The sequence below is a fragment of the Humulus lupulus genome, chromosome 6 (genome assembly GCF_963169125.1).
Source record: "Humulus lupulus chromosome 6, drHumLupu1.1, whole genome shotgun sequence".
NCBI classification, from domain to species: Eukaryota; Viridiplantae; Streptophyta; class Magnoliopsida; order Rosales; family Cannabaceae; genus Humulus; species Humulus lupulus.
In genome coordinates, this window is record NC_084798.1 from 56613991 (window position 1) to 56624768 (window position 10778).

Here is a 10778-nt window from a genome sequence, read left to right on the forward strand (position 1 = left end):
TCCTATACCAATCCACGATGACCCAAATAGATTCATGTTGGCCCACTGTCCTAGGCAACCCTACCACGAAATCCATCGTGATGTCCTCCCACTTCCACTCTGGGATATCCAGAGGCTGTAACAGCCCTGCTGGCCTCTGATGCTCATCCTTGACCTGCTGACAAGTCAGGCACCTTGCCACATACTCAGTCACATCTCTCTTCATCCCAGGCCACCAATATAAAACTTTCAGATCCTGGTACATCTTCGTGGTGCTTGGATGTAGAGATTAAGGAGTAGTATGAGATTCATCAAGAATCTCCCGTCTGATCCTAGTGTCCATCGGAACGCAGATCTGACCCTTATATCTCAACAAGCCCATGCTTGACACCATATAGTCCTTAGCTATTCCAGCTAGGACTTCCCCTCTAACCTGCCCCAACTGTGAGTCATCTAACTGCTTCTCCTTGATCCTCTACAAGAGAGTATACTGTAAAGTGATATTGGCTAGTTGGCCCGCCGCTACCTCGATTTATGCTCTAGCCATATCGTCAACCAATTCCTTTTATATCTGTCTGGCACTCTATAATTGTCCCGGACCCTTCCATCTTAAGGCATCTGCTACCACGTTGGCCTTCCCAGGGTGATAAATGATCTCACAATCATAATTCTTTACCAGTTCTAACAAACTTCTTTGCCTCATGTTCAAATCCTTCTTGGTGAAGAAGTACTTTAAACTCTTATGTTCAGTGTATATCTCACACTTCTCACCATACAAGTAGTGTCACCAGACCTTCAGTGCCAAGACTACTGCTGCAAGTTCTAAGTCATGTGTGGGGTATCTCTGCTCATATTCCTTCAACTGACGTGATGCATAGGCAATCACTTTCCCTATATGCATAAGAACACCACCAAGACCCTACCTTGAGGAGTCACAATAAACTACAAACTTGTCCCGATCTATAGGAAGACTCAGAACTGGACTGGTGATCAAGCTCTTCTTGAGCTTCTGGAAGATGTCTTCACACTTGTCTTGCCATATGGATTTCTGATTCTTGCATGTTAGCTCTACCAGTGATGACACGATCTTGGAAAACCCCTCTACAAAGCGTCTGTAATACCCTGCCAATCCCAAGAAACTTCTGATCTCTAAAGCATTCTTCGATCTTGGCCAATCTCTTACTGCCTCAATATTTGCTGGATCTACCTTAATCCCATCCTTACTGACTATGTGACCTAAGAAAGTCACTTGTGGCAATCAAAACTCACACTTCTTGAACTTTGCATACAATTTGTGTTCTCTCAACCTCTGTAGTGCCAATTTGAGGTGTTGCTCGTGTTCTATCTTTGTCCGAGAGTATATCAATATATCGTCAAAAAGACGATCACAAACTGGTCCAGGTAATCTTTGACCACCCTGTTCATCAAATCCATAAATGCTGCCAGGGCATTAGTCAATCCAACCGACATCACCAAAAACTCATAATGCATGTACCTAGTGTGAAAAGCTATCTTTGGTACATCCTCCTCTTTGATCCTCAGCTGGTGATAACCAGATCGAAGATCTATCTTAGAGAATATCGTTCTACCCTGCAACTGATCAAACAAATCATCAATCCTTAGCAGTAGATATATGTTCTTGATAGTCAACTTGTTCAGTTCTCTGTAGTCAATACACATCCTTAAAGAATCGTCCTTTTTCTTCACAAAGAGAACTGGTGCGCCCCATGGCGAGAAACTAGGCCTGATAAAACCCAAGTCTAGTAACTCATGTAGTTGAACCTTTAGTTCCTTTAGCTCAGCTGGAGCCATCCTATAAGGTGCCCTAGACACTGGCTCTATCCCTAGCGCCAATTCAATCACAAACTCAATCTCCATGTGTGGAGGTAACCCTGGTAGATCCTCTGGAAACACGTCCAGAAACGCACAGACTAATCGGGTCTGTTCTGGTCCCACTGGCTGCATTTTCACGCCATATTCTGCGCTCTCAGCTGTAAGTGCCTTATCCACAACCTATGCATAGGTAGTCAATCCTGGCACATTAGTAATACGAACATCCCAGTCTATCATAAGTTGTAGCCCCTGAAGAAACCTCTCTCTTCTGTTCATATCAGTGGGCACTAGATCCCCAGCAAACTTCGCCAATCTGTCGAACTTCAGGGCGTAATCAGTCACTGTCATGTTACCCTGAAGTAACTTGCTGAACTCTTCAGCCTTCGCAGCTTTAACTACGTCATTGTAGTATTTCTCATTAAACAAGGTTCTGAACTCTTCCCATTCCATGGTGGTTACTGCTCTGGTTTGGGATACCACCTCCCACAATATTCGGGCATCCTCCTGAAACATATAAGTGGCACAGGTCACTCTCTCATTACCACCTACCCTCATAAAATCCAGAATAGTGGTTATCTTGGTCATCCACTGCTCAGCCTTCAGTGGATCTGAGCCACCCTTAAAGACTGGAGGGTGTTGTTTCCTGAACCTCTCATACAAGGGTTCCCATCTATCTCCCACTGCCTGGGGCTGCACTACCGTGGGTACCTCTGGCTGTAACACTGCAGGTACTGCGGCCTGTGGGTTCCCTGCTGGAACCTTTTGCTGTCTCAAGAGGTGAATCTTTTCTTTCTGCCTCTCTAATCTGGCTTGCATGTCAGCAAGCACCTGCTGCCAGTTTTCTGGAGCTGGCGATGGGGCCTGGCCCTTGTCATTCCCTTCCCTGGCCTGTAACTCTTGGATAGCCAACCTCTCTGACCTTCGAGGATTCATACTGTTATCAAATCTACTCTGCAGTGATCAAATCAGATGTTAGGTAAGTAATAACAATACCTCTTGCCGCCCGATGATCCAAGATCAAACAGACAAACAATAGATGCAATGATAATAAGCATGCCAACACATAATATCCTCATTCATAGTGCTAATAAGCACTTCCTGATATCCATCAGCAAATAACAATGCACATAAACATATCCAACCATTTACGCAAGTGTAACAATGCTAATAAGAATATTCTTTAATCCATGCCAATGTTAACAGTGCTAATAAGCATTTCCTGGCCTATATACAAATAATAACCCTAATAAGCGGTTCCCTTGCATTCACAAGCGGTAACAATGTTAATAAGCACGTTATTTATCATTCATGCAATAGTCAAGGGTCAGGCCCTATCAGATTATCTCATGCTTCCTAAATAGGCACGCAGATAAGGCATTCATATCATGTTTAAGAAATTAAACACATAACCACATAATAATTACCGAACCCTGAGTCGAGCTTTTCTTTAGTGGCGAGTGTACATGCCCGGTCAGTCTTCAGGAACCCTTAAACCTTGGCAGCTCTAATACCAAGTTGTAATGTCCTCCTAATCTAGGACCGTTATACTATGTACTTTAAATTGTGTCAGTCTTGCTAATCAAGTCATTTGATTTAAAATATGTAACTATGGTTAATGTCAAGGGTTAGGGTTAAAATTTTTGGTCAAAGGAACAATTGACTTTTATTTAAAAAGTTTCATACATTCATGGGATCCCAAAATATTACAACCAAACTTTTAAAAAGATATATGTGCATCAAAAATTACATCCGACTGACCTCAGCGGCAAAATTAGGGCTACGACCCTAGTTCCTTTGAGATATCCTCAGTCGTGGTGGACGAACAACCGCATATGTACACGCCGCCATCGAAGCTCTCTAACTCATGGCTGGTCAAGCTTCCCTTTTCCCTAACCTGCACCACAAAGCACCCGTGAGCCAAGGCTCAACAAGAAAACTTAAGCATGTGCATAAACAGAAAAATACAGATTCCTAGATACTTTTATAGCATGTCCAATTGTAATAAGCTACTCATACAGTCATTCAGTTACAAATAAATGGTCACTGGACCGATTTGGGGCCGCTGCCCTGAATAGTTGACCATAGGGTCAACCCCAGGGCCCTATGCCCTAGCTGTGTGACCGTAGAGTCACCTAGGACTCTCGCCCTTAGCTCTGAGTAACTAGCCGTAGAGCTAGCCAAATACCTTTGGTTTTTCAATGACCATAGGGTCGACCAACGTAATAGTATGTTACTGATTTAGGCCCAAGCCCTTCAACCAGCGTGCAGCGCGCTATTGCCGTCCTTGACTAATAAGTCAAGCCCTGAACCAGGTATTCGAACATCAATACATAAACAAATATGGATAGGCATACCCCAACAAAATGAGTATGCATGCATGTTAATCACATAACACCATAAAGTAAGCACAATCACAATAATAATCATACTGATTTAATGGGGCCAAGCCCTAGCCATGTGAACCATGCAAATAGACATGTAACACTTAAGCAGGTATAGAATATTCAAGTAAGATTAATCAACATGTGAAACGATAACTCAAACATAAACATTCTCAGGGGCCCAAGCCTTAATCATAATTGTTATTAACAATCGCGCCAAGCTCTGATCACATATAACATGTATTGGGTTGTAGTTTTCTTACCTCAGGTCCGAGTATAATGTAAAATAAGAACGACCCTCGAGCACGATCCCGGTTCCGAGCCCCTAGCGATAACCTAGTCGCAACCATAGTATAGGATTCCATCAATAACAAATAAAGCCTTTCGGACCGAGTCCTAGTCTTCGGGGCCTCGAATTCCACTAAACTGGGTAGTAGAATCGATCCTGAGCCATAAGGAAAAAGGTCCCGTCATTAAAAACTCACCAAGGCCAAAACAGACCTGACCCTTAGGCCAGAGGCCCTCCTTCTCTGCTAAAAGGACATGGGCCATGACCTGCCCTAAAGGGTCGCAGCGCGCCTCCCAGACAGAGGCCTCCCAGGGCCCTGGGTTAGGTTTTGTCGTGGCCCCTCAAGAACAGAGCCGTGACTTGGCCCTGCGAACCCATATTTTCTTCACTTTTTAACAGCCAAATCCAACTAAAACTATCCCAATTTCACCCCAAAACTATAATTCAACCATCACAATAGTTTTAATATCTTCCTAGCAGCAAAACCCAACTAAAACCTAGTTTAAAAACCCACCAAAAATCAAACTTCCATACTTGAGCCACAAGCTCAAGAACACCTCAAAATTTAAGGAAAACAGGGTAGAATTCAATTTGAAACAAGGATCAAGATATAACCTTAGCTATGAACGGTGATCCCCTAGCCACAAGCTATCCGAATTCTAATCTTGAGCCTTTAATTCTTTAGTTTCCAGCCACAATCTTCTTAACTCTTCAAAGACTAACTTAGAAAGTGGAGAGAGAAATGAGAAAGAGGGAGAGTTGGTTTAGTGAAGTGTTTGTGTGTTTCTTTATGTTTTCCTAAGGTCTTAAGTCTACTTAAGCTAATCCCGAGGCTGGGTGTACCAAAAACGTCCCCCATGGCAAAATGGTAAAATTCCCCAGTATTTCCTCCTAAACTCACTAACTCCAAATATATCCCCAATTATTCATTCCCATTACCCAATAACCCAATTCAATGCCAGATACCTAAAATACCCCCTTGACTCGCCCCGAGTCGGGTATTGGGTCCCGTTGTGACTTTCCCGCTAACTTGCTCCCTAGGACCATCTCGTGCCGAGTAACTCAAATAAACCCACATAATAATGTGGTCTCTCACATATATCACATATATATATATACAATTATGCCCATAACAAGCCAAATTATGAAAATTGCTCTTCTTTTAAGAAACGAGCCTACATGCATATTTAATATCCTTAAACATGCATAACTAATTATATTATCATATAACTCACATAATCACAATCAAATATACAAAATAAACATATAATTCCATATATTACCATCCTGACCCCCTAATCAAGGCCCTAAGCCTTATTAGGTCATTTTGGAACGTTACACAAACCAAGTTCTATGCAAGCCCTAAAAACATCATTCACAAGTAATAGACCAAGTTAGTAAAAAGAAAAAAAATGAATAACAAATAAATAAAATAGTTCCCGGCAACAGCACCAAACATTTGATGTGTGTCGTATGCCATACCAAATTTAGTTATACTTTATTTCTTAATTCTACCAACTACTTCAGTATATTGGCAAATAAAGGTCGAACCCACAAGGACTATTATTCAATTTATTATTCAAAATTCAAACACGAATGAAATATAGGATTTTGCTTTTACAATCCAATAACATGAAATAAAATAATAACCAAAGAACAATCGATAATACGATTTTAGAAAACAGTTAAGAATTATTCTCTACCTTTAACAATCAATCTATCAACAATGACGGATAATATTTTCTATTCCTAATTAAACTATTAACCCCGCAGAAAATACTTAAGCAGTCAATTATCCCATTTTCCTATTATAATTATTTAAAGAAAAGCACGCATTAATTAATCATTTTTACCAAGCAACAAACCCATTAAGCATGTAATCCATTTAACTCAGGAAAAGCATTACTGTAACGACCCAAATTTACTAATGAGGCTTAAGGGCCTTGATTAGTGTGCCGGGAGGGCATAATTGGAATATATGTGATTTAATGATTTAAAAGTATGCTATATGACTATTTGAATATCTGAGATGCATGACTATGTGTACTAGTATGCATGTAGGCCCTGATTAGGTTAGAAAGGGCATAATTGTAATTTTGGATCGTTGAGGGCATAACTGTATATATATGTGATAATTGTTGAGACCACAATATTATGTGGATATATTTGTGATCTATGATTCCAGACGATCCTAGTGAGCAGGTTAGCGAAAAGTCACGGCGGGGACTTATGCCCGGCTCGGGGCGAGCTTGGGGGTATAATGGGAATTTAGAGAATATATTGGGGTCTATTTTGACATCGAGGAATATAATTGGTGATTAATTAGGTATCGGAAAGTAAGCGGAAAATATTAGAGATACTTGAGGAATTAGCGGGAATTGAGTAAAATGACCAAAATGCCCCTAAGTGGATTAAAGGATTTAGAATTAAAGGGGAGGGTATTGTGGTCATTTAGCATATAAAGATAGGCATAACTGAGGCTTTATGCTTAGTGGAGTTTGTAGAATGAAGTAGAAGTCTGAGGAAAGAAAGAAAAGGAAAAAAAGAAAAAGAAGGGAAATAAGAGCAGGCCATTTTGTCAAGGTTGGTCTAGGTTTTCTTCATCAGTTCTTGAGGTATTTTGGAGCAGAAACCCAGGGGAAACCAGAGTAAGCTTGAGGCAAGAGTTCTTGGTCTGGCTTGAAGCTTAAGACCAAAATCTTTTAACCCTAGTTCCACAATAGTTTCAATAACATGTTTTCAACTTAACGACTTGATTAGCAGGTCTAGCACTTTTGTAAACACACAGTGTAACGGTCTTGGCTATCCAGGGTGTTACGACTTGGTATCAGAGCGTCCAAGGTTTATGGGTTCCTGAAGACTGGTTGGACGTGTACATTCGCCACGAAAGACAAGCTCGACTCAGGGTTTGGTAATTGTGTACACTTGATTATGTGCTTAAATGATTTGAGTGAGATATGACTATTGATATCTATTTGATTAATAGGGAGCATGAGATACTGATAGGGCCTGGCCCTTGACCATTGCATGATGTTATTGAGGCGTGCTTATTAGCATTGCTATGCATGTGAATGAATATATGGATAAATATTTGGATAGATTGCTATGAAATTGATTGTTTGTGAATGATTGGAGTTTTAGTGATGGATTATGAAAGGATTATTACCCTGTCATCATAGTCTGATTGCCGAGTCGTTGATTGCAGATTGACTTGGATAATTATACGTCCAAGAAAATCTACGCGACTAGCTGGCAGGTCTGGGACTAGAGATGATGATCAGGGCCAGACCCCTCTGCCAGTCCCTAAGAACTGGCAGCAACTGATGGTAGACATGCAGGCTCGGCTACAGAGCCAAGATGAACAGATCCAAATTCTGCCGCAGCAGGCTCCATCTGGGAGTGTTGCCCCTACTGTGCCACCTGTAGTGGTACCTGTTGTACAGCCAGTTGAGATTAGAAATAAGTGGGAACCGTTGTATGAGCGGTTCAGGAAGCAGCAACCCTCGATCTTTGAGGGAGGACCTGATCCACTGAAGGTTGAACAGTGGATAACTATGATTACTACCATTCTTGATTTTATGAGGGTAGAGGGGCATGACAGAGTGGCTTGTGCCACATATATGCTGAGAGAGGATGCCCGATTCTGGTGGAAAGTGGCATCACAGACCAGGGATGTTACTACTTTGACTTGAGAAGGATTTAAGGATTTGTTCAGTCAGAAGTATTATAATGTTGCCATCAGGGCAGCGAAGATAAATGAGTTCGTGGAGCTGGTTCAGGGTAGCATGAAAGTTACAGAGTATGCCTTGAAGTTTGAAAGACTTGCGAAATTCGCACCAGATCTTGTGCCTACCGATGCAGCTAGGCAAGACAGATTCATTAGAGGGCTGAATGCTATGATAGCCCGAGATGTGAGGATTACAACAGTTCCTGGAGGGACAACTTATGCTCAGGCTGTAGAAAAGGCTCTTACAGCAGAGGAAGCAGAGAATAAGATATGGAGAGAGTGTCGTGAGGAGGGAGGGCCGCAGGGCGGTGCCTCCATATTCTGGTTCTGGTAGGGGCGGAGGCCCCAGTGATTAGAAGAGGAAGACTCATGAGGCTTCAATCGCTCCTGGTCCTGATAGGAGAGGTCGGGGTACTCAGGGTGGCCATTAGGGAAGCGGTAATACATGGAGCACTTATCCTGAGTGTATGAGGTGCAAAAGATGCCACCCGGGCGAATGTCGGGCTAAGGCCTGTTATGTGTGTGGGGTGGTGGGACACCTCAAGAAAGATTGCCCGATAGTGAAGAAGGGAGATGCGGGGAAGGTGGACAGCTTGAATCCAGCTTGACTCCAGCTCGAGTGTTCACCCTAACGCAGGCGGAGGCCGAGGCTAGTCCATCGATAGTGATAGGTCAGCTTTCTAGTGCTGGCACTCCTTTTACTGTATTGATTGACTCTGGTGCTACACATTTGTTTGTTTCTAGTAAGGTGATTGATAGACTATGTAGACCTAGTGAGTCTTGTGTTTCGGGGTTTGGGACTATTTTGCCTACAGGGGAACTGGTAGTATCTAGGAGATGGATTAGAGCACTGCCAGTGATAGTTGATGGTCGGGAGTTATCAGTAGACTTAATTGAGTTGGGTATGGAGGACTTTGATATGATTCTAGGTATGGATTGGTTGGTTATATATGGAGCTACCATTGACTGAAGGAAGAAGATGGTGACTTTTGAGCCAGAGGGTGAGGATCCCTTTGTTTTTGTGGGAGCGGTGCATGGATCCCGCATACCCAGGATATCGATGTTGAGAGCCAGAGACTTGTTACAGGGTGGATGCATAGGCTTTCTGGCTAGTGTGGTGGATACCACCAGGGTTTCACCAGTAGGACCGGGGGAGACCAGATTGGTTTGCGAGTTCTTAGATGTGTTTCTTGAGGACTTTCCAAGGTTGCCGCCGTGTAGAGAAATTCAGTTTGTCATTGAGTTGGCGCCAGAACAGAGCCAGTGTCGAGGGCACCGTATAGGATGGCACCGGCAGAACTGAAAGAATTGAAGATATAGTTGCAAGAGCTTCTGGATTCAGGGTTTATCAGGCCTAGTTACTCGCCATGGGGTACTCCAGTCTTATTTGTGAAGAAGAAGGATGGGACTTTGAGAATGTGTATAGACTACCGGGAATTGAACAAGTTAACTATCAAGAATAAGTATCCCCTACCAAGGATTGATGACCTGTTCGACCAGCTGAAGGGTAAGACGGTGTTCTCAAAGATTGATCTTCGGTCTGGTTATCACCAGCTGAGGATTAAGGATGAGGATATACCGAAGACGGCCTTCCGAATGCGGTATGGGCACTATGAGTTTCTGGTCATGTCGTTTGGATTGACCAATGCCCCAGCAGCCTTTATGGATTTAATGAATAAGGTGTTCAAGGACTTTCTGGATCAGTTCGTTATTGTCTTTATCGACGACATCTTGGTGTATTCCAATTCAGAGGCAGAGCACAAGCTTCATCTTCGACAGGTTCTACAGAGGTTGAGGGAGCATTAGTTGTACGCCAAGTTTAAGAAATGTGAATTTTGGCTACCAGAAGTGACATTCCTTGGACATATAGTGGGTGCAGATGGGATTAAGGTGGATCCATCTAAGGTAGAGGCGGTTTGGGATTGGCCGAGGCCAAGGAATGCCTCGGAGGTGCGGAGTTTTCTTGGTTTGGCAGGTTACTACAGACGGTTTGTAGAGGGCATCTCGAAGATAGCTGCACCGATGACAGAATTAACACGGAAGAATTTGAAGTTTATTTGGTCAGACAAGTGCGAAGACAGTTTTCAAGAGCTAAAGCGACGGCTTATTACAATGCCTGTGTTGAGTCTTCCTTCGAGGGAAGGGAAGTTTGTTGTTTATTGCGATGCATCAAGGTTGGGTTTAGGTTGTGTGTTGATGCAGAATGAGAAGGTTATAGCTTATGCATCACAACAGCTGAAGGAGTATAAGCAGCGGTATCCTACCCATGATTTGGAGCTAGCAGCAGTGGTATTCACACTGAAGATTTGGCGACATTATTTGTATGGGGAAAAGTACGAGGTATACACTGACCATAAGAGTCTGAAGTATTTCTTTACACAGAAGGACCTGAACATGAGACAGAGGCGTTGGCTGGAGTTAGTAAAGGACTATGTTTGTGATATCCTTTACCATCCGGGGAAAGCCAATGTGGTGGCAAATGCATTGAGTCGGAGAGGTCCAGGTCAGTTATATAGTTCCATTTGGATCTCAAGGGAGTTAGCTGATGAGATGGTCAGAGCGGGGATAG